The sequence below is a fragment of the Heterocephalus glaber genome, unplaced genomic scaffold, assembly GCF_053883595.1.
Source record: "Heterocephalus glaber isolate CG9 unplaced genomic scaffold, H.glaber_assembly_v1.0 deba00000676, whole genome shotgun sequence".
Classification (NCBI taxonomy): Eukaryota; Metazoa; Chordata; class Mammalia; order Rodentia; family Bathyergidae; genus Heterocephalus; species Heterocephalus glaber.
Genome location: NW_028258156.1, coordinates 27,671,766 through 27,699,097, shown reverse-complemented (window position 1 = coordinate 27,699,097; position 27,332 = coordinate 27,671,766). Strand labels below are relative to the sequence as shown.

Here is a 27,332-nt window from a genome sequence, read left to right as displayed (position 1 = left end):
ATGGAGGTGGGGAGCTTCCTTCCAGGTGCTGGGACCGGCTGAGCTTCTTGCAAAAACACTATTTTGTTTCATCTGAGTCATTAGTATTAATTTCAGCTCACTGACATTAGTTTGTTTTAACTTTGTTGTCTTTTATATCAAGGATAAATATTTTGAAAAATGACAAACATTTAATTAACAAATTAATTAAAACATTTAGAAAAATCACTTATATGCCTACTTCAATAATTTAAATGAATTGGCATATCATGTTATATTAATCTGGTTTATTAACTCAGGAAGATAGTAAGCATTATTTAATAATCTGTGAATACATTTTATGATTCCTAAATATATTTTTCTTCCTTAACAGTTTCATATTTGAAATGGCAGACATTTCAGTGGTTCTAAGCTTTACTTCAGACTTAGTTTATCAAACAAGAAGAAAGGACCCTTCCATTTGTAAGAACAAAGCAACCTTTCTTCATTTCCATACAGTTAGAACATGTAGAATTCCTACCACAGATTAGGCTAAGCCTATGATATGAGGAAGACTTGGTCCCTCTTTTCTCTCTGACATTAAGTCCCAAGAAATCTATCTTTGTAAGTCCCACAGTAACTAAGCTCACTCAGAACAGGTTCATTATGTGGTAGCTTCTGAAAATGGACAGGCATGGTGATTATTGGGGACTGAGAAATATGGACAATATTTCCAATGCAGTTCTTAAAAAGTGGAATAATATTGCAACCGTAAAAGCATTTTAGACCTCTAATTAATTTCATGAGGAAAAGATCCTGAAAAGAGAGAGTACTAGGGCCTGAAGTGTGCATGTAAAGCAAAGTACACTGGGTAAATGGTTTCATAGATACAGGAACCAATGGGATAATGTGGATCTGGGAAAGACATAAGGTGTTATGCTCATTTCTAAACTCTGCTTAGATGTCAAACGATGTAAACTTCCAGAAGAAAACTCTTTAGGTCTGCTCAGAGGATAGATCCGAATGCCGATTGTCCGAAAGACAGGCGGTGGGCAGAAGACGAGAGTCTGTGTGGGAGGTGTGAACTTGCAGGTGTGGCCATGGGAGTGAAGCATTTGACCAGATCTAGATGGCGGTGTTAACATTCCTTCAAAAACACAGGTGTTGGTAAAATGCAAGACAGGAAAAGGGATCAAGGTGTTACCTATTTGGGGAGACATTGGTAAATTTCAGAGATTTCAACTGAATAGGAGATATATTAAGAAATAACTTTTATAGGGCACCACTTTAAATACTGTGAGAGACAAGGGAATTAATTTATCAATCTTTACAGTGACCCATGGCTTCTGTTTTATAGATAAGGGAAACAGGCCACAAGGTGTTCAAGTAGCATGTCCACTGTCACACAGCTGGCAAACGGGTGAGCAGTGGATTACCCGAGGAATGATAGCTGTAGTTTCTAAAGCCAGGCAGGATACTTGGTGCTTCATTGTGATTGATGATTAATAGTTCTGGTAGAACTATTAATATTAATTGAGAGAAAATATAGATTATCTTAAAATTTATAGTATCCTTCCCCAAAATGCACTAAATATGGTCAGATTAATACCCAGGAGGTTATAATAGAAGTTAATAATTTTAGAATATGTGAAGATATGATTGATAGCCAGAGAAAGTAGGAGCTTCTCAGAGGCTTCAAAGACACGGGTGATGTCGCTGAAGAAAAGACTGGTGTGGTGGGAAAGGAGGGGGATTTGATTGTAAAGCACATGTCAGGGCAGTTGACCACAATAAAAGAAAACTCAGTTAATGAAGGGGATAAAAAGTACAAACTATGTGTGGCAACTGTGCTATTTGCCTAAAGGGAGATAGGGAAATATTAGGTAAAAACTTTGCCGTCTGAAGTGACTTGGGCTCTTTATGTTCACGTGCTTCAGCACTGGAAAATCTAAAGTAGCTGACTTATTTAAGGAGCACTTGCTACAGTGTTGAGCAGCATCTTGTGCTGAGTACTTTATCACATTTCATCTTCACAGCTGCTCTTTAAGCATATGTACCAGTGCTGTTGCCATTGCCAATGAGGAAGCTGAATCCTGAGAAGTCAGGCTCCGGCTCTAGGCTGAGACGCACATCCATGGCTGAGCCAAGATGCAGTTGGATGGAAATTCCCACTCAAAACCCATGTTTCAGGTGGTTCTAAAACACGAATCCTAACATCCAAAATTAACACAAAAAAGTAATAGATTTCAGAATTTAAAAGATTGAGTATCCAATACAATTCTGAATCCTTGTTCTGCAAGTGTTTAATAAGAAGTTACAGAATTATCCATAAAAATAAGTCTAAATTCTTTAGGATGATTTGGTGGACTAGTAGTCAAGAGGAATGCTGCAGAAGCACTATTCATGAACTTAGGAACATTCATTTGATATCATTAAGGATGAAAATGGGCTCTGATCAAGATTTGCAATGGTATCAAAGGGGAATTGATTAATAAATGGATAGTAATATGGAGGGAGGGGGGGAGGTATGAAAGTGATCAAGTGCTGGACTGCATATGAATTTTAGGAGCACCTACTAACAGGGATTAATCTTTACTTCCTGAAAGAGCAAGCTTTTCGTCATCCGAACTGTTCTGCGTGAGAACTTGGCTTTGACTAGTCAGCCCCTGCGGGAGGACTATGGAACCTCAGTAGGAATGGTAACAGCCCCTCCCTGGAGGAGTGTATTCGAGGGTAAAGGAGACACAGTATAACAGGCTCAGTGCACGCAGAAAGTGCTGCAAATGGTCATCAATTTCCATTACCAGGTGAGCAGCTCCCAGGCAAAGTGCTGTAGAAAAGTTGCTTTGTCATAGAGAAATGGAACCAGACAATTCTAAATTGTCCAAATGATAAAGTCAAAGTTCCATGACTCAAACATCATAAGGTCAATAACTACATCTCCACAGTTTTCTTAAGCATAATTGCATCATTGTTATGAAAATGATTAGCCAAACATCGTGGTGTTTCTGGTCCATAAATAAACCCTGAATATACTAATCTACAGGTAAATGGCAGTGTGTGGGACGTGATCTATGTAAAGTAACTTAATACATACAGTTTATTGGAGGAAATACTATATTTTTCTCAAATTCTTACATTGGTATCTTAGTTAAATATAATATGTATGAGTGCTTTTATTGTCATTTCAGCCATGATTTATAAATACTGCTAGTATCAGAGCTTGTTAAATTTCTGAAAATAATATATGGAATACATATAAATGCATGTCTATATATAGTATATGTAATTACTTCTACAAGTGGTGAGACTTTGCATATTCTGAAATCATTAACAGCTCCCTGGAGCAGATAAATGACTTTAACTGGACTATAAAAACTTAGATACAGTTCTCATTCTGTCTGGCAAAAGCTGAAAAGGAGAGGGATGGTGACTTTTAATAAGTAGAGTTATCTTTCACTTTGAAATGCAAGCACATCTTCTAGGCCTCCTGACAAGTCCTTCCCAGTTTGTGTGAGTGGTAGCCGTGAAGCTACCAACCTTTACTCTGTGCTAGTCCCTGAAAAATAACCCCAGAGATAATTACTGCCAGAGCTGTATTTACCTCAGAGTAAATGGACAAGAAGGAATGTCCAAGTAACAACATCAAATGAAATAAGGTTGACCTAAGCTTACGGAACTTACGTAAATATTTACAATGGAGTTGAATTAAGAATATCTATTTAATAATAGCAGTTTTTATTATATGTGTCTGATGCCATACTAAAATTCATTACATTTAGGTAGAATTATTTACTGTGCACAACAACCTTATGAAGCCAATATATTGCCCACTTTATGTGTGACAAATTGATACTCACAGACCCAAGTAACCAAAACAAGGCAGGCGTTAAAGAAGAGGTCCGAAGCCTTGGGTCAGCATTCATACCCGTAACTGCTGCAACCACCATTGCTAAAAGCCAGAAAACTCCAACCTTGGCTGAGAAAGTAATTCTTGGTGTAGAAGACCCTCACCTCTGCACAGCAAAAGGATGCTGGAGATTATACGCAGCTGATTTATCTCAATGGGGCAAAAAGTGTGTGGTCATTCTTCATGGCATGTTCAGCCTGCTGCCTCTCTTCTTGTCAGGGCAATGGTCTGGCTTTAGTCTGAAGCTTTCTTTGGTGCGTCGATGACAGCCCATCTGTCAGAATGGCATTTTATTAGCTTGTGATATTTTTATAACCAACCCCAAATTTAGTAGCTTTTAGTCTTTGCACAAGTTTGATCTTTACAAAAAGGCTCATTTATCTGTAGAATGGCTGGATGGGGTATCAGAACTATTAAGTGAGAGATTACCTCATATAGTAATTTTCAGTTTGGTGTATTGCTATTACCTAAGGTATAAAATGGCTTTCAATGCAGGATGGCTATAAATGTTTAACATGTGTTCCTCACTTTAGCAGTCTCCACAATAACGGGAAAAAAGTAAAAATAATGTTTTGTGTTTATATAGTCACGTCTCCATGGAGCCCAGAGGCTTTAGTTAACAAGGTCTAAAAATGGCTCTGTTTTAAGGGTTCCATGGGTCGGGAGACTGACAGTGCACGGGGCTCTAGCAGGGCGAACATTGCCTGCCCAGAGCCTGAGGGTGGCTTCCCCCAGCCTTCGTGATCAATAGTGACCACAGCGAGCAACTGTTTTTGCTTGCAGAGACAAGCAGAATAACAAAAGAGTAGTTTGAGGACTCCATGTTGTACTAATTATTGGCATGCTGTGGTAGTATTGTGTATTACCTCCCTTTGTCTTAGCAGTATTGGAATGGTACAGACATACATTTTCTTTTGTTTAATAACTCTATTGCAAAGACTCACACGCCAAAGAATTGCAATTCTAAGAATGTTTTGAAGTGCTACAATTTTTATCTTTAAGATGAGTTGTTTCTTAAAGTTGAGAAGCAAGCACTGTAATGTTCCTGGCTCCTGACCTGTGACTTTAAGTGCCCGGCTGCCTGTTGATAAGTGAGGGACATGATCAGTGTGGTGATAAAATGGTCCATCCCAACTGTAAGTTTCCCACATCCACTTTCTCTGTAAGTCAGGACCCCTGGATAAGTGGTCAAGCCTGTGTGTGTGTGTGTGTGTGTGTGTGTGTGTGTGTGTGTACACAAAACACTGAGGAAGAATAGTCCCAGGTTGTATTAGTGGTTCTGAAACCTTATAATCACAGTCACCTTGGTGACTTTTAAAAAGAGCTTGCTGTACCCACCTCTCGTATTTCTGACTCAGTCATCCAGAGGGTCCTGAGAACTTGCATTTCTGAATGTTCTTATATGATGTTGACAATGCTGCCCATCAGGAGCAGTGTGAGAACCAATCAGACTTCTGCTTTACACTCTGCAGAGTAAGTCATAATTATGACCAGATGGAAGATAAAGGACAGCCAGGCTATGTCCCTGGGACATTCACGTGTGAGAGAAACAGTAAAAGAGAAGGGAACTAAGCCATTTCTTTTCCATCTGAGGAATTTTTATTCTAGTCCAAAATAAATACTAGTTCTATGGTCATTTTCAGTCTAGTGTCTCTGTTTGCGTTATATATATTTTTTTCTTTGGTACTAGAGATTGAACTCAGGACCCTGTGCTTACAAGACAGGCAGCAGCACCACTGAGCCAAATCCCTGGCTCTGCATTATATTTTTAATATTCACTCAATAAATATTTATTGGGCACTTATTCAACAAGGGCTTGCATGCAACAGAAAAAAAACAAGTGATTCTTTTCCCTGTGTAGTTGAATTTGCACTTGATGGTACTTCGCTTTGATGTATTCAGTGTATTTTATCATGTATCTTTTACCCTATCTTTAATTTTGCATATCGTCATTTTTCTCTCTTCCTATCTGTAGCACAAAGTTGGAAGTCATAAATATTTTCCTGACCATTGGTGGGGCCCTCGAGGTCCTGGGTCCTTCTGCTGGAAGTTGTTTCTTAGTACGACAGAAAGGATAAGTAAGTCATGGATATTTTTTGAAATGGTGTCATAGAAACTGAAATAATATGAAACTTATAGAAAAGCACATTTATCATTATAATTTGCTTCTATTTGATTACAAATAATATAGAAGCTATATATTACTCGCCGTGTTAGCACATTTTCTTAAAGTATTAATGACTAGTGATGCAAATGTGAATTAAAATAGCAACTTTCACACACTAATGATAAGAATTCTATTGAAATATGATGCGACCATGTACATTAAGAAATTTACAAACATGTTTTACACTTTCTGAACCAGTATCTCCATGGGGTCAACTCATAGAAATTTAAATGGAGATGCACTCAATAAATATACATTGCTATTTATTGTCATAGTACTGGTTCAGATAGCAAAATATTAAAAAGTAGTTTATATGTATTATAGGAGAGTTAGTTACATAAATTATGGTATATAAATAAAATATGTATGCACTACTTAATCAGTGAAAGGTGGTAGGTAAGAGAATGTAAGGATACAGGAAAGTATGACACATGTTTTAAAAATCTATGAAAGGTATGGTTTTCCCCCCAAATTTCTGAACTTAAGTGGGCAAAGGAAAATACTTGGCAGTAAGTACACCAGTCACTAACTGTGCCTCTTTCTGGATTATATTACATCTTTCTCTTTGCAGTTGACCACAGTTTTAAAGCTAAGTCTAAAAAGCACGTTGTTTATATTATATGACATGGAAAGGTGTGTGCAAAGAAAGGTGACACAGCTGACATCTCATCCATAGAGCAACTTCTTGGGGACCATTCATGGACACCCAAGGACTCAGAGCCCTTTAGGAGCAGCAGCGCTCCCAGTTTGGCTCTGCGTTGTATGTGACCATGACCAGTGTCACTCTCTTGCTGCACATGTGTTTGTTTCTACAGAGGTGTACATGCACAGAGATGTACATGCTACAGAGGTGTACATGCTACAGAGGTGTACGTGCACAGAGGTGTACATGCTGCAGAGGTGTACGTGCACAGAGGTGTACATGCACAGAGGTGGACATGCTGTACATGTGTTTTATTCTGCAGAAGTGTTTCTCTTCGCCAGAGAGAAAGAAAAGAAAGCACAGTGCCTGAGTGGAGCCTGTGTCCACGAGGGCTGGGCAGTCGTAGATCGTGCCTCCTAAGCATGTCAGGCTCTCTGGGTACAACCGTTTCTCACAGATGTAGTGTTCAAAAAGTATTTCCAAGAGAAGAGTTTCCATGGTCCTCACATTCACGTCCATGACCAAATCCTCCTCATGATGCAGTAAGCCCGTGACTTACGAACAAGTTCTGTTCCAGGAGAGTCCGGGGTAAATTGGACTCTGTAACCCTGCCCTGACCCTGGCGCACAGACTGAGCCTTCCACAGCGCACCTGTGAGCGTGCACTGGGCAGGTTCTCAGGTCGGGACTGGCTGTCCTGCAAAGCCCTGCTGAGGTGTCCCCACGCGGTCAGGAACGGACTGACCATCTACTGCTGTTTTTCTGCAGTAGGTTTTCTGATTTCCCCATTCTACAGACAGGATAGCTGGGGCCTGCGGCTTGGCTGCCAGTCAGCCCTGATCACGCGGCTGGGAACAAGCAGCCCAGAGGCGTGCTGCTCCGATCGTTCCAGATTTCTCTTTTAGTACAGGTTTGCAGTTTGCGTTCGCCATGGGGAGGGGACCTGTGCCTGATGCAGCTTGGTTTTCTTCTAGTCCCTTTCCCCCAACTGCTCTCCTCCCTCCCTCGACCCCTGCGTCATTTTCACTCTTGTTGCTGTTGCTACTCTAACGCGTGCTCGAGACATAGACTGTAACGCTGACATGCGTTGGTGTGGTCATCCTAGTTTCATTTTATCTGACCCAAACCTCTCATAGTGTGAAAACACTCCCCGCACACCCGTGTTGGGGTTTTAGAGTGAAAACGCATTCCTTTCACTCCTGCCTCAAGTTCAGCTCCCGAGTGTCAATTCAGCAGCCTCCGAGCAGGGCCTGGCCACCCCCTTCGCCACCACTACAGAGGCCAGGGCTGAGGGAGTCACCATCCCCATGTCACAGCGCGAGGTCCCCACAGCGCGAGGTCCCCGCTGCACCCCGTCATTATTGGTTGTGTTAAGATGCAAGAGGAGTTGATTTTAAAAGTGGCCCTGTTGTTTTTGGTGCTTAAAGGCAATCATGATGTAGAAGACCTGAAAATACAGCACTGACGCTAAGTTCAGATTGCTTTGCGTGACATATTTTTAGTAGATTTCCAAGGTACATATCAGTACGAGAATTGTATTTATGAAGAATTCCTTCCATAAGTCTTCTTAAAAAAATCTCTCTTCCCTTATGCGATAGTACACAGCAATTAATGAGGTTCTAAAACATAAAAACAGACTCATTTACCGCTTTTCTTATATATCTTAAATTATATGAGGGAAAAGCTTAGAAAAAATCAGTGAATAAATTAGTGTAACGTGAGATAAGTTAAAATCCTTCCATGGTAGTCAGTGTTTTCCAGTTTTTCCTTAAAGGGCCAGGGTTATGACTATATGAAAAATGATAATATCATTTGAAAACTTTGGAACTAGCATGCAAGCTTTGTATAAAAATCTAAAATGAACGCTTTACTAGTGTAAGGCTCATATTCCTTGTTCCTTTAAGCGTATATGGCCTATTCACTGTCTTTAAGGATGGGCATGACTGGTTTTCACAGTGTCTAATATATGTTCTGTGTGCAGTGAGAAATCTAACATTCAGGAAACTGATTTCTGAATGTTTGTGTGTATAAAGTTTCTGTGTGATTCAACATTTGGAGTCAGGTTTCTTATTCAGTGATTTTGGGGGGTGTTTCACATTGAAGGGAATAACAATTTGGGGAGATTATCAGATGTTCAGTGTGCAGTGCAGTGAGAAATTCCCCTATTTTCCAGCACTCGATGCTGCTAAATCACCATGTTGTGGAATTTCACGGTAATGACAATCAAATTGGTGGTACCACGAGACAGCTAGTTTTGCACTCAAACACAGGCTTTAATGGCCTTGAAAATATTGCCTTCTTGTGAGTATATTTTCACAGGACCTCATTTATAAACACACATATGAACCATGCACAAAAATCACATAAACAGGAACTGCCTGTCTATGAGGGCATCCTTACCCTTTCAAGGCAGAATTAGTGATTCTTCCAATTGTTTCCTCATGATGTTTGGTGCATTGTGCTGCAGCAGCACTTTTTGTGTGGTATTAAATGTATCTATGTATCTTCTTTCTCTCTTGAAATATGGATTGCTTGAAGGCAGCAGCCAATTCCTATTTACCTCTATCCCTCATGTACAATGACTGACACACCATTAGGCTTATAGTATGACTGTTGTTCCTTTTAATTTTGAAATTGCTAATAAAAATAGAGATAGGATTGATATTCCTGAAGATGTGTGCTTTCTTCAGTTTCTGTAGAAATTTCAGAGACTGTCAAGAAGGGGATTCTAGGCAGGTGTGAATGAAGGGAGGGTTTGAGTGACATTTTATGCTTAGGGGATGGCAGAATGGTAGGAGGAGAGGCATAGAGGCCTGAGATTGTGATATGTTTGTGTCTATGTCGTGGACAGAAGTCAGGTCAGATATAAGGGGTGGATGGCTTTCTGCATGAGGTTACCGGGAGTAGACTGATGAGCATCCGAGGTTGCTGAAGATTAACCTGGTGCAGCTGTATTTTATAAGCAGAAAGAAGGGAAGAGAAGGGTGATGTTCAGCTCGCTGCCTCCTGGAGAACAGACTCTCCCTCAGCTGTGAAGGCATATTTAAGAAGTTAGGATACAAATAGTATGAGAATGCATGAAGAGATACAAAATGTAGATTCTCTTGTTTAGAAAAGTTATCCACAGTGGCGTTTGCTTTATTTCCTTGTTTATTGTGCTAGGAAGGACTAGCAAGGAGACTTGTAACCTAGAAATGCAAAGATTTACAGTGAGTTAAAAAATGAGAGTCACTGCTTTTGAAACTTGGCCTCCTGAAAGCTGTGTGAACACCTGTGTATGCAGCAGCTGATGTAAACCCTACATTTTATTGAGTATCCAGTATATGCAAGCACATATTAGACCTTTCCATGTGCTGTGATGGATAACACTGTGAAATAGAAAATTGTAGCCTAGTTTTAGACATCATCATTACAATCATAATGATAATACTAATGTTTTTGCTGTAAAAAGACTTGCTGGAATCACTTAACTGAGGAAGTACAGTATGGAGCCAGAATCTAATTCCACTGTGTCCAGCTGCACGCACTTTGGCATCTCAGAAGCAACCCTGGAAGATGAGCTCCCCTGAGCCCCAGTTTAACACATCACATGGCGGTGTGAAGCTGAGTCCTCTTCCCTAAGGGAGAGCTCAGCTTGAGCCCCAGTACGCTGTGGCTATCCAGGGATCCTCTTGGATCCTCCGGTAGAAGACAAAGCCACCGTAAATCCCAAAGCTGTGTCGGTCACTTGACACTTCTCACCTGAAGCTTGCTTCCATCTTCCACACTTGGAACCCTTTTTCCTACTGTAGCTTACATGAGTTTCCTAAAATCCAAATCTTCTGTCAGTTCTTAGCTCAAATACTCCAGCGTGTCACATATCTGTTTGAATGTTGTGCCCCTTTAATGCAGTGCACAAATCCCCTCCTGGATGGTGCCTGCTGCTCCTGTCTCCTTTCTTTCCATTCTCACTCTGCTGGGCTACTTCCCCACCTCCGTCTTCACCCACTGGGTTTTGCACCCACTGCCTGCCCTCAGTAGACCCTGAGCAGAACACTGCCCTCCTTCCTCCCACACCAGCTGCTCAGGAGTTGGGGTGCTTTCTGCAGAAAGTTGCTCCTGTGGACTCAGATTTGGGTCCTTCCTCTAATAAGCTCAAGGGAGGGGAGGGAGAAAGGGATGCTTTCTCTTCGCTCTTGCATCCCCTTAGTTAATAGTAGGAACTCAGAAATTTTGTTGTGTGGATGAATGAAGGCAGACATCATTTAAAATACACATTATAACATTTGATGCACAGTTTTAGGTGTTCAACAAATATACATTCATTTAAATCACACAGAACTCTTTTTGGCTGCTACTGTTTTGCCCAACCTGATGAGATATTTGCTGCACAGGGAGTTTAAAGCAACTTCGGTAGATCCTGCAGTGGCAGCAGTAGGATTTGGCCCCAGACACTGTGGCCTCAGAGCCTGGATTCTTCACTGCTGCTTTACAGTGTCTCTGAAATTAGGTTCAACAGATCAGGATTTGCAGGGGATGTCTGGGACTTGGGACATTCACAAGCAGGAAAATCTAGAAGCTGAGTTTTTCTCCTTTGTCCGTCACTGACAGTTGTGGGATTCTTGTGCCTCTCTCTCTGCCTTCATCCAGTAATCTCCAAAATTAGAACTCTGGATGGAGTGAACTCAAAGCTCCTTGTTCTTTAAGTAACAATCCTTAACCCAGTCATTCATTTATGCCTCTCTTAAGAAGGTAAAGTATTGAAAAGAAAGCAGCAATGGCTGTGGTGGAAAGAGACATTGCAGCCTTCCTCTACTGACTTTACCCTCCAATCTCTACTCTTGGAAATTGGTAATCTCATCCTGTGCTCTTGGATCAAGGACTTCCACTTGAATAAAGGTACCCTACCAGGTGTTAAATGAGTAGGCACGTTAGAGCTACAGAAGAGGTGGAAGGGGACTCCACTGATACAGTTTACCTGGCTTATGATTTCCAAGGATAACGAGGGCTGCAGTCATTGCCTGGTCTAGCTGGTAGCACATAGTGGGCGCACGGTAAATATTAACTCACTACTCTTAACTCTTAAATTTTATTTTTCCTGTCAGTTTTCAACTTTATCACTTTTTCCTGTCTCTAACAACACTCATTGAAAAAGAACTAATAAGCTTTCTAGCTAATTTGGTACATGTTCCTATTATATAATCACCATGGTAGCCAGGCTCTTAACTGAAAGCAAACAAATGTATTGGAGGAAAATGTTATCCTTTGCTGTCACAGTGAAGGTGTGCTGTTACAGAAGCACACCTCTTTGTTCAGCTTCACCTCTCATCAGGAGGTACATTTTCCAACAGAGTCCATGAGAATATTAAGTGTAGTTGGATCCACTTTGCGGGAATCAGCAGGTTTCACTGAATGTTAGACAAGCTCACCTTTCAGTTTTAAGGAATACTGATATATGGATATGTCTACAGATTGAATACTAAGTGATGTCAAGGATAAAAATGTTACTATATCTACAGGTCACATTTCTTTTTGCTATTTCCTTCTAATGACCGATGCTGCAGCAGTAAAGCAGGGAGCCAGGTTCTTGCTATGAACTGAAACATGAATATAATTCAAATGCACTTTTTATATATATCATTTTCACTTATTAATGGTGCTAAGTATTAAACTGAAAATCGGGCCGGGGATTTAGCTCAGTGGTTCCAGCGCCTGCCGCGCAAGCGCAAGGACCCAAGTTTGATCCTAGGTACCAAAAAAAAAAAAAAGAAGTTTAAAAAACTGAAAATAAATGAATAGGTTTAGTAAAGCAATTATATAGTGGACCATAGTCCTGCATAGTCCTGCATAGCTACCCAAATTATGTCCTTGATCAAGATTCAATAATGACACCCAGAAAAGGCACCCACAGCAGCTGGGACACTGCCCACAGTGTAGAACTCTCAACAGGTTACGAATGTGTATTCTGGTCCTTCTCCCAGCATGTGTCAAAGCACCTTTTGTTGTAAGCACTTTGAAAGCCACAGGAAGCATTTTTTTGGGTTTTCTTCAGTTCTGAAAAGATGTGGGCGTCCTTACCTGAATCCACCAGTTGCTTTGACTTTGCTGTACAGAGTCTCCTACTTTACAGTGTGTAAGGTCTCCTCAGCATATGACAGCACAATGTTTACCCCATGATGGTTGGAGTTTAAAAAAATAGAAAGTAAGCAGTTCACTCGAGTCAGCTTCCTAAATAATTTAGCAAAAAAACCCTACCATCTTAAAGCAGGCATTATCTCCTTCTGTTATACAAAGAACTAAAGTATTTTTCTTAACATGAAAGAGTAATCATTGGTTATTAAAATCTCACTGGAATTTCTTAAAACATATACAGTTGTAAATATGAGAAAATGTGAGAAATGTGTTCACATAAACAGTCTAATATGCACTTATCCACACAGTATAAAATGTCTTTTAAAGATGTGCATGTTAGACCTATGACTGGTGAGATGGAGAAATATTGACAACATATAAAATTGTGTTAGAGTTATGACTTAGAAAAGGAGAGTAACTTTACATGGGTATTTAAATATGTTGCTTTCTTTCTGAGTTTAATTTAGAATCATTCTCAAATATTCTTTGATCCCACTTTATTAAAGCAACTGTGTATACAATATTGTGCATGTTATTTGAATATCAGATTTTGTACCTCTGAGAAATCTTATTACTTAAAGTAGCGTTCTTTTACTCCCTAAAATAGTAAGTGACACAGATTTATTAAATAATTGCTCCAGGGAAACATGGGATTTTGACCTGATTGTCACTTATAAGAGCTGACAGACCCTGGCATGGTAGCCCTTTTCTGGAATCCCAGCACTCTGGGAGGCTGAGGCAGGATTCGAAGTTCAAGCCCAGCCCAGGCAACTTAGCCACTTAGCAAGAATCTGTCTCAAAAAAAAAAATTTAAAAGGGCTCGGGATATAGAAAATAGTAACAAACTGCACCAGACAACTTCCAAAATATACCTGGAAATTTCCTAAGGAGCTTGGTAGAAAGAATAAAAGCTAAATTCATTTTATTTATGTCCACATTTGAAAATGTAGTCAAGTAGTCAGCCATGTTCCCTGCAGAGTAGGCAAGCAAACACAGTACTCACAAATTGTGCTTAAAACTTAATTTTAGATATTGGAACATTATGTTTGTTAGATTTTTGGAGAAATATGGGTCAGTCCTATCTGTCTGCTGAAAACCTAGCATCTCTGGTTTCCAGGAATCACTTTAAGGCGTATGTGTCAGGTAGGCTTAGGTTTGATTGACTTCATTTAATAAGAAAAAAAGCAAAATAAAAATAGCTTCAATGTAATAGAAGTTTATTTCACCTTCACATAAAAAGAATTCATAAATAAGCTGTCCAAGGCTCGCGTGGCAACTTCACAGGGCTATTGTGTCTCATACTTTCTGCTTTGTCAATCTCAGTTTGAGGTTCCCATGCTGAAAGGTCAGGAGGGTGCATAGCATTGCAGCACCTGAGGCTCCACTGGCCACGCCTTCTCAAGGAGAATTCCCCAGGGCCCCTCATGTGCCATTGCTTCTGCGCCATTTTCAGACTTCATGCATGCCCAGAGCCAACTGAGGTGGGACCCTTTTAGCTGAGCATATATTCCGGAATTCTGTCATTAAGAGAGAAGGGGAGATGATCATTGAAAGGTAATTATCATGAACATTGAGTGTCTGAAATGGGGTGGTGCCTTGGAAATTGAAGGGTGCTGGTGCCTGATAACTACATGCTCTTCACGCATACAATGGTGTGCATTACTGGTCCCTTCTAAGCAAGTTTATGAGGCTGGGTGTGTGTGAAGAACAGGCTGTGTCACACACCCCAGACTCATTGGTATGTAAATTGAAGATAGATGGTCAAATGTGGGAAAGCCAAGGAAAGAGTTGACTAGATACTTGGAACTTAGACCTAAAATCATAGTTTGACTGAAGACAGCAAGAAATAGCAACATGAGCTTTCCTATCTGGCTTTGGGGAGCCTCTTCAGATACACAGTGAATTTAAAATATGGTGGCCAGAATACTAGAGGGCTGGCCAGCCACAGCTCCCAAACAGTAAAACATGTTTAGTGTGTGTATGTGTCATACATATTTAACACAACCCTTTTACGGTGTCTCATGGAGAGGGTGTACCTACCCCATGAACAATGTGTTTGAATTGGGAAAGATGACAACTGGATTTTAAAGTGGAATAAGAACTTATTAGAAAAAGAAAAAGCTGTAGCAAATCTGCTTAATTATTCTTTCAACTTTGTGTGAAAAATGGTCTGTGTTTACCTTGCAAAAGCACACATTGTACTAAAGGAATCTGAAAATTAGTACATCGTACAGTGGAGCCCATAAATATGCTGGCGTTTTTGTTTCCTTTGCTCTGCACTTTATAACACATGACTGATATATTGTGTCTGAGTCCAAATTTGATAAGTTTAGCTCTTTATCCACAATTGACAGTCATATTTGTTGGTGGTAGCATGGCTGGTAGGGGTCCAACTGACGGAAATTATAGAATTCAAAAGATTGATCATTATTTCGGTTTTAGATGAAATCCAGCAAAATGAATATGTATGGCACCTTTTAATATCTTTCCTTTTTCCTTTCTTTCAATTTACTTAATTGGACAAATAAAATATAACCCACTTGGCCAGCACCCACACATTTTTTGTAAAAAAAGAAATAGTTCCTCAACTTACTAATGATCAGCTATGAGGATCTGTGTGTGTGTATTGTATTTTACAAATGAGATTTTAAAATTTGTGTCCTAATGCACTTTTTCTCAGTGGAATGTATAGATATGGTTTCATGATGAAGGTCTAGGGAGGCTCCATGTATCCATGATGGGCGGAGTTTATGAGTACCAAAAGGAATAGAGTAAAAAGAAGAGAGATACATACTTTGTGGGAAGAAAGGAAGAGCCCAAGTACAGTCAAATGAACAGTACCACCACAGCAGAGGAAGCAGTTAGGAGTCAGTTCAAAAGTACAAAGAAACATTTTGAGGAAGAAGAGAGAGGAGTGATAGGAAGGTGAAGTACAGCAAAGCTGATGGATTAGAAAACCAGATGATAATCTGCCATCCTGTCCCGAGTGACTTGGACTGCTGATGGCTGAAACTAGGCTCATTGAAATGACTAAATAATGCAAAAGAGAACGGATCTTCAAATATACAGAACTCTCCTCAAGGCCTTTATGTCAGGGGACAGAAATGAAGAAATCTTAGTCCAAACTATACCTGTGCAGTCAAATGCAGTTGCGCTCGCCACGGTGGCTGTTGAGTTTGTGAAATACGGATGGATCTTGAGACAGTAATGCTAAGTGAACTCAGTCAGAGAAGGCTAAATATCACATTGTGTCTCTCATATGAGAGCCCCAAATAGAAATAATTTAAAGAGCAAAAAGAGATAGCAAGAAACAGGAAAGTAGACTCTGAGAGGGGAGGGCCGGGGAGTACAAATGATGAAGAGGTGATGCCCGTGTGTCCCAAATGTACACTAATACAGATTCAAAAGGAGAAATGTGGCTGGCCCGAATAGGGATATGCTATGAATGTAAAGTCTACACTGGATTTCAAGGCGTTACTATGAAAAAAATGTAGATTATCTCATTGAAATTTTTATATGGCTTATAGGTTGAAATGATAATTTTGATACATTGGATGAAACATCATGTATTCTTAATATTAATTTCATCCTATTGCTGCTTGGTGTGGTTGTTAGCATCTTCCTACAGGGCACATGTGACTTGCATTTATAACTTACGTTATAAACCAGGCGATCAGTGCTTTTCTACACTTGGACTCCACTTTGCCACCTCAACTTTTGACAATAATATACGAGGGGAAATCAGAAGCTATTGCAAAGACTGTAATTTTTCCTACATTAACTTAGAAATGTAATTTGTTATAGTAGAGAGAATTTGAGCTCCTGGATTCAGCTCAGGTACTAACTAGCTGTGAGGCCCCAAGCAAGTTACTTAACTTCTGTGAGCCTTGATTTCCTCAGCCGTAAAATGAGAATCATAATACTCACCACACAGGGCAAGTGTGAGGATTCAATGGGATTATGAAGGGTTTTGCAGAGGACCTGCCTCATAATTTGCTGTTAGTAAATGTTAGTTCCTTTCTTTCCTTGCTGGTGAGACCTGTAACTGTTACAGGGAAGGAATTGCGCTGTATACCATATGCTTCAAAAGCAGGGCAGTGTGAGCAGGATACAGATATGATTCAAGGTCACTGATTCTTTGGAAAAAAATCAAAATCCTCTCAAGATCGAAACCTGACAATTAAATTTAGCTTCTTTGAAAGAACAACAAGAAAGTTTCTTCAAGTACAGAAATACATATATGTATATACTTACATGTGCGTGTGTATATAAGTGTGTACATACATTTCTACATAGCATATTCTCTATTCCTCAGAGAGCCTCACAAAACAGTATATAGGTAACTATTTTATCAACTAGAATGCACTGATTGGAATAGGAATACTGGTGTCATTACCATTGTATAGAATTTTATCCAATAACAATGACAAATGGAGAAAAACAAAAAGTAACCCCAGATGGGTAAAAATTAAATATTGAAATAACCATGAAAGAAAATGAAATAGACATATAGAGAATAGTACGGTTTAAATATGATTTTCCTCCCCACCTTCTAGAAACTCAGGTTAAAATTTAATCTCCAGAATGAAATGTTAGGAGTTCAGACTCAGAGAGGCCATTAGCCCATTTTCTGCTTAGAAAAAACAAACAAACAAATAAAAACAAGTGCAAGCTCTCTGTCATCACACATTTGATTTCCAACCTTTGAGAACTGTTACAACTTGCAAATGGAAAACAGAAGGTTATAAATAGCAGGATGTCCTTTGGTTCCTAAGACTGCAGGTATGCTGAACAAGGTGAGAGCAGCGACAAAGGCAACGCATTTCCTGGCAGACTTGGAGGGTAAGGTTGGGACTGCTCTTGGGGGAGAAGCTTTGGGCCCCAGCCGTGCTGGGAGGATTCTCAGGGCATAGGAGGTGCTGGGCACTCTGTCCTCGGGAATGAGTGGATCCCTTCGTGTTTTGCTCTAGCCAGGGTCAGCCAGGAGGGCCACTCGATTGAGTCCAGTGTGACTCTTCCTGTGCTCCTCCCTGCCCTGCCCTGCCCTGCCCAGTGAGGCCCGTGGGAGTCTGTGGCAGGAGGGCCACCACCCAATGCAGCCCTTCGCCCCTGGGCTCTAGCGTGAGCTCAGATCACTACTTTTCGTGTAACTTCTCCAGTCCATGATACTATGTGGTTAGCACCCGAAAATGGGCTAACACACAGAAGACAGAATTTGCCCAGCATCAAAGTTGAAGATGCACATCTAGCTCACACACACTGCCCACGTTTCTCTGCTTCCTGAGCCCTGATGCACATCCCACCACAGGAGGGTTCAAAACCACTCCCTCCAGTCCCTCGCCATGTTAGTACTGGTGATGCCCATCTTTGGTCCATCCTAAAAGCTACAATTCCCGATGAAATCTCAGCCAGCCTGTCCCCTTGGAGCTCCTCTCCCCATATCCCACCCAGCCTGGACTGCAGCCTGTCTCCTCCCCAACTGTGTCCAGGACTCCTGGATTTGGTTCCCCACCAGCACCTAGAGTGCCTCCTCTCCCTCACAGGCTCAACACTTTCTTCTGGACAGTGCACTTAGTGTGTAGATGGCGCTTCAAATCAAGAAATAGGAGCAAGGACTTACCATACACCAGTAGTAATCTGCCCCCCAGCTGCACTAAGGAATATGCATCTAAATCTGACCCAACAAATAATCTGATTTGAATATCTTTGGATGAAACATTTGAGGCATCAGATTATTTCTAAATGAATCAACTCTAATTTACACTCCTATTACAGAGTTATACTTTTGAATGATGTGCTTAAATTTTCAAATGCTAAAATTTTTGTATTATGTAGAAATCCGTATTGTAATAGAAGATCCAACCCCCTAACCAGCTTAAACAAAATAAAAGATTTATTATGCCCCATAAGAGAAGAGCTCAGGGTTGGAAAGGCTTTGTCGACAGCTCCAGTGATGTAATTAGAGTCCAGTTTCTCTGTGAACATTTCATTTTCTTCATGTAGATTCATTTTTTGGCAGTTCTTCTTTGATAGCTCCCAAATGCTGCCAGTAAGCTCCGGGCTGGTTTCTTCTTTAAATGCAGAAAAAAATGGAAAAAAAAATTGTGTATCATGAATCCCAGTAACAGCTGTGTGTATCTTACTGACTGTGATTAAACAAATGAACATCTCTACACCCATCACTGCCTGGCCATGCTGATTGGGTTAGAACTTTGTTACCAAAGACCAAGGTCTCAGAGGGTCGGGAAATGTGATCCCCAGGAGGCAACAGGACTTGTTGTCAGGAGAGTGAGGGGTAGTTTCTCAGGAAGAAAAACAGTGGACATTCACTGCACTCCCTCTGGGGATAGTATTCTACAGCCCTCTAGGGTGTTGCCTGTAACACGTGCACAGTAAGAGTCTAGTAAATATTATGTGTTCTGTGAGTCCCAGAGAATTCTGGATCCTGGGACTTTGCTTTAAATAAATAGTGTATTTAAATTGTATAGGGAAGTGACTGGAGAAAAAAGTCAGCGTCAGAATTTGTGTTATTAGCAGACTGATTTGAACTTTGCAAAATAAAAGTTGGTCTGACAGGTCCCTTTACAGAAAAGCCTTTATGTAATAAATGGAAGTGTTTCTCCACTTTATCTTGATTTTTATAATTTTTCTTGTCTTATTTGAATTCAAGCTCTTTTCAGTGGTGTCCTGTGAGCAGCAATGCCAAAATGGAATGGAATTAATTCAATCATGTATGTTTTCATATTAACCATTTTATTTAGTTGAAGCGGGGGGCGGGGATTTAGCTCAGTGGTTTTGCCGCCTGCTGCACAAGCGCAAGAACCCGAGTTCAATCCCCGGTACCAAAAAAAAAAAAAGAAAGTTCAATGTACCAAGTACGGTTATAGGACTTGTAGATACAACAGGATGTCAAGAAGATGTACAGATGTGGGCCCAGCCCTAACATTATTTAAACAGGTTTTAGGAGTCTAATTATAACTGAAATTTCAGGCAGGGGAGTTTGACTCTTTCTAATGTATTCCTTTGCTACACTAAATGTAACCACATTCACAAAGGGTTACAATAAATAATAATTTTAGTAGTAGCATGCTTGTGTCTTGGTAATCCCCAAGTGGAGTCCAGGGTCCATATATTTTAAGTTGATGTAATCATTAAGATAGGAGGTGGGGAAAAGATGTCTGTCATTGAATTTTCTCAGGCAGGTTTAAAATGTATTATCTAGAAAGTATTCCATGTGAGAATGAGGCACTAGAGACATTTCTAGCTAAGTGGATGCACATTGAGGCGATCCTCTTCAGTGAAATAAACAGGACGCACATGGGTAAATACCGAATAGGTTCTCTGGTGTGAGAAACTGAAAGTGTAAATAAGGACTAAAAGGTATAATAGATAATGTGAAATAGGAAGAAAAGGGGCAAAGGGGAAGGGGAAGGGGAAGTGAGAGGGGAAGGGGAAAGGAAAGAAGTGAAAGGAAAAAATATGAGAAAAGGAAAAAACAGAAACGAAGTCTTTTTAAATAGAGAGAGGTGGAGGGGTTGAAGACAGGGCAGGGGAATGGGGGAAAAAATAAGAACCAAGATATGTCATGTAAAGGTACAAATTCCCAATGATGAATGTCAGCATATTGTATTCCTAAAATGTACCAATAAACAATGAATTTTTTAAAAAGTTACTTCACCCAAATTCTGGAGATATTGCAGATGTCCGTCTTACCAGTGAGGTCCCAGCCAACAATGCCCAAAGGCTAAAGGGAGGAAGGCAGCAGCTAGCAGTGGGGGAGTCACCTGCATATCCCCACTGCATCTCGAGGGTTAATTCCACCAGCTCCTTCCACACTTGGACATTAATTAGTTAAAGGATCCACATTCAAGGAGGCCCTAATAATGACATGTTGATGGTATTCCACATCATTTATTCCTCCAGAAATATGTCTTGAATGACTACATTATACCAGGCATTTCTCACAGTAAGGGAAACAAACAGCTCTGCATTTAGGAAGTTTGTACTTTGAGGGAGGGAAGGGAATGGCGAATAGTAAATAGGGCAAACGAGGAGAAGCGATGTTTTGAGTTCAGTGAAAAAATTAGAGAAAGGGGGAAGAATACATTGGAGGGAGCGATGGCAGACAAGCAAGCTTTAGTAGAAGGGTAACTATTTTTTAGTAAAGATGAAATAAGAAAGCAAATAGGGGTCTCTAGGGGAAGCACTTCAGATATGAGAGCGGGGGGAAAGATTGTGACTTGGGAGCTTTGGAGCGGCATGAAAGCCAGTGTAGGTGGTGACAGATGGGGATGGCCCCGGAAGTGCAGTGTGGGTGTGCAGATTGGCCAGGACTTGAATTGAGCCGTTTTCACTTGTGTCGAAAACTGTCTCAATTTAGATAGCTTGACATGCTCTGACTTGACTTGAGCTCGCTTTTCGAATTTACTCGAGTTAATTTTGCCATTGAAGATCAGTCTAAGGGTTTGGCTTTGATTGTGTGATATGGGAGTTTTAGGGTTTTGGACAGCAGAGTGACACCATCTGGATTCCAATTAAATGTTACCACCACCTTGTTAGAAGATCTGAAGGGTGGAGGCTGCCATGGTAGCAGAGGAGGTAGTAAGAAGTGATAAGTGATATTCTGGATATTATTGTTATTAAAGGACTCAAACTTTTAACAATGGAGCAGATATAGGATGTGACAGACAAAGAAAGAGTGACCCCAAGAATCTTTGAGGAAATTGAAGCAGAAAGTAGCCACCCGAGGTAGGAAAGACTGTAGAAGTACAGGAGAGAGGAGGGCAAAGGATTAGGAATTTATTTCTGAAAATGTGAAATTTGAGGTGTCTTCTGACCACTCAAGAGGAGCTATGAGCCTGGACTCCCTGGGAGGGGTCTCGGCTGGAGAGCACATGTGTGAGTCCTCTGCATGTGGATGCTGTGGGCCCTGATAACCCAGTGAAGGTAAATAATATCAGTTCATAGAGGAGGGGATAATGAGGAACAGGAAGACAAGAAGCAATGAAGCCAGAAAAGAAGTGGTTGTTCTTATGTTCTAGAAGCCAAGAAAGGAGGATCTTGAATGTCGGGCATGACGTAGGTCCCTGGGATGGGCAAGGGAAAGACTGACATAGGCCATTGATTTTTACATACAAGTCACTCATGATCTTTTTATGAGAAGTTTTGTTGGAGAGGAGGAAATCTTGATTGAAAGAGGGTAAAGAAAATACAGAAGTAGAGAAACTGGGCATAGTGATCAGAGATAATTTAAGGAAATTTTTATTGACAGAAATAAAGACAGCAGCTCTGTTTGTTAATAATGTGGGACAAATATGAGAATACTTCATGTTTTTGACAATGACTGCAGAAGAAAGAGGTACCCATGCTGGTGTGGTAGAAAGGCAAAATAATTTGAAATATTTTGTAGGTAGAATGACTGGATTCAGCTAGGGCCAGTTTGCTCACAGTAATAAGTTTTACTTAATACAGGGCCACAATTGCAACTGAATGGTTAAATGTTCTGGGAGATCTTGTGGGAATTCTTTTCTAGTTGCTTCCCCTTTCCTACTGAGAGAGAAAACAATATTGGCTTTATTTGCTCATGATTCCCTTTCCAGCAGTACTCTGCTTCACTGATCCCCTCTTCAATACTTTCATCCACTAATTATTTACTTACCTTTGTTGAGTCAAAGTATGATGTAAGGTTATTTAAGTGCATCTGAATTTCCAGGAATATGTGTTCAAATGCCCCTCCCTGGGTTCAGCTTTAGACTAACTGATGGATACACCTCTTGGTAGTGGCACTAGGAATCTGAACTTCCAGCAAGGTTCCTAGCAATTCTCCTGCTCACTGAATTTGGAGAAGCACCACCTTTTCCTCTTCAGGTTGCTTCCTAAGAAATGCCCCATCTGCTCTCATCTCCTGGTGAGTTGTTCTGTCGTTAGGGTACTTTATAACTTATAACAGTACTTAGTACAAAAATCACACACAAATGGACCTGAATACTTCACACTCTTGAAACATTGTTCTAACCATAGTCTTCCTAATACCATTCAGGGAATGAAGAAAAGCTATTTCCACAGTTATGAACACAAGTATGTTTAAGGGACTTTCTTATATAGTTGCTAGATAAACACTATAAACAATGAACTAGCTGGGAAGTTAAATTTTATGTCACACTTTAATCATATCATCAGCAGATTATACACTGTGTCTAGTAGCACTTGGATACCTAAAATCCCAGATTTTAAAGATTCTGACTCATGCTACTGTGTATGTCCTTCACAAAAGTTCAGTAACAGGAAAGTGAGTTGGAAAGCTCATCATATTTTAATTTAAAAGAAACTCCTAAATACAATAGATATATTTTTTAAAATCACTGCAGAGAATGTAAGGAAAATTCAGCCAAAACAAATCAACAAAACTGAACTAATTTCTTTCTCTAACACAAATTATTCAATTTTGTCTCCATTTTTCACTGCAAGCTATAACCTTTGGAGTAATCATAATGTGTGTTACATATATTAAGACTTAGATAAATAAAAAACTATGATAAAGCAAAATATGACATAAAAATACTGAAACAATGAGTTATCACACGAAAATTTTATGACAAATATGTATATTTGTGGTTATAACTTTTAGTGTATTTAAGGATGGAAGAAAGCAGAGAAAGGAACAAGGGAAATAGATCATAATGAAATAATTTTAACTGAAACTTTGTTTTTGTGTCGCTGAGTAATTTTTTTTTTTTTTAATTAGGGTAACGTTTTTAAAAAGTACTCAATTTTGAGTTAATTCAGAGTTATTAGTATTCTGGGCAGTTTTCCTAGATAATTATAGTGAATTTTTTCCTTGCAGTGCTGTGACTGTGATTTTCTGATTTTAATGTAACCCTTATTTTCTTCAGAAAAGAAAGATTATTCTGGCTTGCTTCCCTCTGAGGGTAAACTAAGCAAGTGCCCAGCAGAAATGACTTCAGGTACAAGTGATTCAGATTGTTCCCATTCATTTACTAATTTAAGTAATGTTCTCTTTCGTATTATGATTCCTAAAATATGTTTCCAAATTACTTTAAGCAATTAGTGGCTCAGTGTCCCGCTGTCTTCCAGGTGAGTCCCTGCTCTTTTGTTTGTAGACGTGAATTCCTTTCTGCCAATTGGAGTGGGATTTGAGATGGCAACACCAGTGGCCAATTTCTTGGACAAATTGCTGTCTGGGCCCCTGAGCGGGGTGGGGAAGGAGGAGTGTTTGCTGCACCATTGAACCGTCTCCTGCATCTGTGGCCAAAGCCTGCACCGGACGCCACCAAGCTGGGAAACAGTCCAAGCGGAGCCGGACACCTTCTGTTTTGAGTAACTTGACTCATCTCTCTGCTGAGAACACATGACAGGTTCAGAGGGAAAGAGCAGAATCTGTTACATAAGAGCAGCGGGAAAATTCAGCTGCATGTGTTGGCAACTTCAATATTTCCATGACGGTGTCTATATAAAATGTAACATTTTGTCTGTTTCCTGTTACAGTCATTTCAATATCAGTTTATAATACCAAACATTACTTTTTCATGTATAAATACAGAAATAGGCTTTTGTTTCATATACCATTTTGAACTGGATTGGTTTTATTTTAGAATTTCAATTCATAACCAGCTTCCCACCTCAGTTCCCTAAAGTGCATAATTTTAAAACAAAATTATTTTGCCATTTTTTTATAGGAATGTGATGAAACTCATGAATTTCTAGGGAGGTCAAAGAGGCATAGATGGATCTAATGTTATAGCCGTATTTGGTTTTATGTTTTAGAGTAAAGCAGGTCTTACTCTTCAATTAAAATGGTAATATTCACAAGTTGTTCAGGAAAGTATTTCCCCAGGTGTTGGGTGTGCTGTTAGACCCTTTAAAGAATTCCAGCAAGGGACATTGGCTTTCAAAGCTCCTCTAACTAACGTAACATTCTATTCCAGGACATATTCTTCTAAGAAAGAGCAATGTCTACAGCAGGATGGAAGATTCCAAAAACAATCTAAACCCTTATCCAAAGATCCTGATCCCCTGAGTTTATATCATGTGCTATTTCTTGTTTGGTAATAAATATATTGAGGCCCAATTACAGCTCCAGTTTTCTTGGACGGAGGAAACACTGGAGGAAAGCCGGTGCACCCAGGCAGTCCATGAAGGTATTGAGAAGACAGAAGGGTGCCAGACAGCAAGTTCTCCTAATTTGACAATTTGCATTTCTAGAGATAACTTTTGTGAAGCCTTTTCTGGAATCCAGATCCCAGCTCCTCATCTAGAGGGCTAAATATCATCAACTCTGGAAATAGCATTGGGACCCAGCCAGCAATAAAGGAGGTCAGTTAGGCCAGGGCTCTTTGTGGAGTGGATATTAAAACTCTGTCCATCTGGGCCCACCGGTTGCAATGTGCTGGTTTTCTGCTGCTATTTTGAGGACAATGGCTCAAAGCCTCTGTTCAAAGATTGCCTTGAGTAAAGTAAAGCGCCCTGTGGAATCTCAGGTCTCAGTAACTCCTTGGTAACTTTCTATTTTGCTCTAAGGCAGGTTGTAAATTTGCTCGCATTCTCACTGCTCAGTACAAGATTGTAGATTTTTTGAGGGTCCCTTACAAAGAATTTTCAGGATAAATCTGTGTTGGCAGCCTCAAAATTCAACCACAGAGCAGTGAAATTGAATATTCTCTTAAAAGAAATATAATATTCTCTTTAAAGAACTGTACATCTTTTCAGTTCTTATGAGAACTTTGACTACTTCATAGCATCTCAGAGTAGATAAACTAACTGCACAGAAGGTTCCAGAAGGATTATGGTTCACTGCTTCCTTCCTTCCTACTGAAAGTTTCAACTGCAGACCAGGACTGCATAAGATTTCTGTGAAAAAAAATGCAGTTTCCCAATCAAGTAAAGTTCAACAGAGACAAGTTCAAGTTGTTATATTTAAGGTCAAGTGTCCATCTATGCAAATATTATAGAAAGAATTTGAAAGTAAAAATATAAATCTATGTTTTGGTGTCAGATGATAAAAGCAGCATGATACGACAGAAACACTTAGTTTAATTTCTAAAGCCTTGCAAATAACTCACCAAAGGAGCATTAGATCCTTCTAAAAATAATCTTATTTAGAGTAAAAACCCAGTTACGTACATTTAAAAAGGATAAAAATCAAAATGAGATGGTGAACAGTGACCTGGTCAAATTGATTCTAAGGTCAATAGAGAATCACATATCTAAAATTTTAAGTACAGATTCCACCCTCAGGGCAGAGGAGGTGAGCCGCGAGGACGCCAGCAGCACACACACACACACACACACACACACACACACACACACTGTGGAAATGAGAAGACACGTAAACAAGCCTCAAAACCAGACTTCCAGATCACCTACAGCAACCCCAGAGGAAAATGAGATGGAACAATCTGATACTCAACCACCTGGACTCCCTGAACTGGCAACAAAAGAGGATCTGGAAACAATGAAATCAGAAATAATTTCTCAGATAACAGCAAAGATTGTGCCCATGGTGCAAGACATGATTAATAAATCTAGAGAGGACACAGATAAAATTTAAGTGCAGATAAAATTTGTTTAGGAAAAAATGCTTGTTTAGGAATAAGGTTTGTCAAGGGACCCATTCATATTGTCCCCAGAAATCTTCACTAGTCAGACACCACTTCACGTGTTCTGGCCATTATTATTTACCCCATTTAATGAGGTTAGAAATGTGACAGAATCCAGAGGAGAGGAGAGCATATTCTTTAATCAAAGCTTTCATGCAGAAAGTAAACAAAGCCAAATTTGTTAAAGTCAATGTCCTCATACTCTAAAGTCTACCTATCCATGTATCTATGTATCTAATAAATACAGAAGCATAATTATTTGAAAAAAACTTCTGGATAAGCTCCATCAATCTCCAGATTCTTTCTGTAAGAACTGACAGCTCTCAACCACTACACAAAAAAAAGGAAGATGAAGAGGAGGAAGAGGAATGGGAGAGACCGAAAGAGAGAAAGAAAGAAGAGAGGAGAATGTCGGGCCTCTCGCTGAGAGTTCCTGCCTGCGTTCTCTCTACTGTGGTTTCCTCCCTTCCGGGCCTGCTCACCCACACAATGCACCGTTACCCACACAATGCAGTGAACACTGTTAGGTGCTCCTTGGATTCAGGATCCCTTCCTGCTGAGACCTGGCCGGCCCTGGCCCCCATCTCCTGGATACGTGACCGCCACAGCCTTCAGAAGTGACGCGGTTAAATGTTCTCTGATCACCGATCAGGTTTGCAGAAGAGGCTGAGTACTGAATAAATTTCTCCTCAATGTTACTTGGGCTGTAGGATTTAGAAACTGTGAGGGGCTATGGTTGGATATTTTATTTCCCCCTCGAGGAGATGGCCATGGGGTTTGAGAAGGGAATCAGTCAAGTGCAGAGCCATGTCATCATCCCGCCATGACGTCATCCTGCCATGACGTCATCCCGCCGTGTCGTCATCCTGCCGTGACACTGCTCACTGCTGAATATGGGTAGCATCAGTCTAGCAGTTGCTTCTTCTTA

General features: G+C 40.2%; 1 protein-coding gene and 1 long non-coding RNA gene across 13 annotated transcripts in view; both read left to right on the top strand.

The window, feature by feature from the left end:
- LOC110348042 (uncharacterized) overlaps positions 1-26,156 on the top strand; it is a 38,826-nt gene extending 12,670 nt beyond the window's left edge. Inside the window, exon 2 of the long non-coding RNA XR_002393018.2 lies at positions 1,995-26,156. This is a non-coding gene — a long non-coding RNA (uncharacterized LOC110348042). The remainder of the gene's footprint in view (positions 1-1,994) is intronic.
- The window catches only part of Magi2 (membrane associated guanylate kinase, WW and PDZ domain containing 2), a 1,273,508-nt gene that overhangs the window by 112,986 nt on the left and 1,133,190 nt on the right, over positions 1-27,332 (top strand). The window lies entirely within an intron of this gene.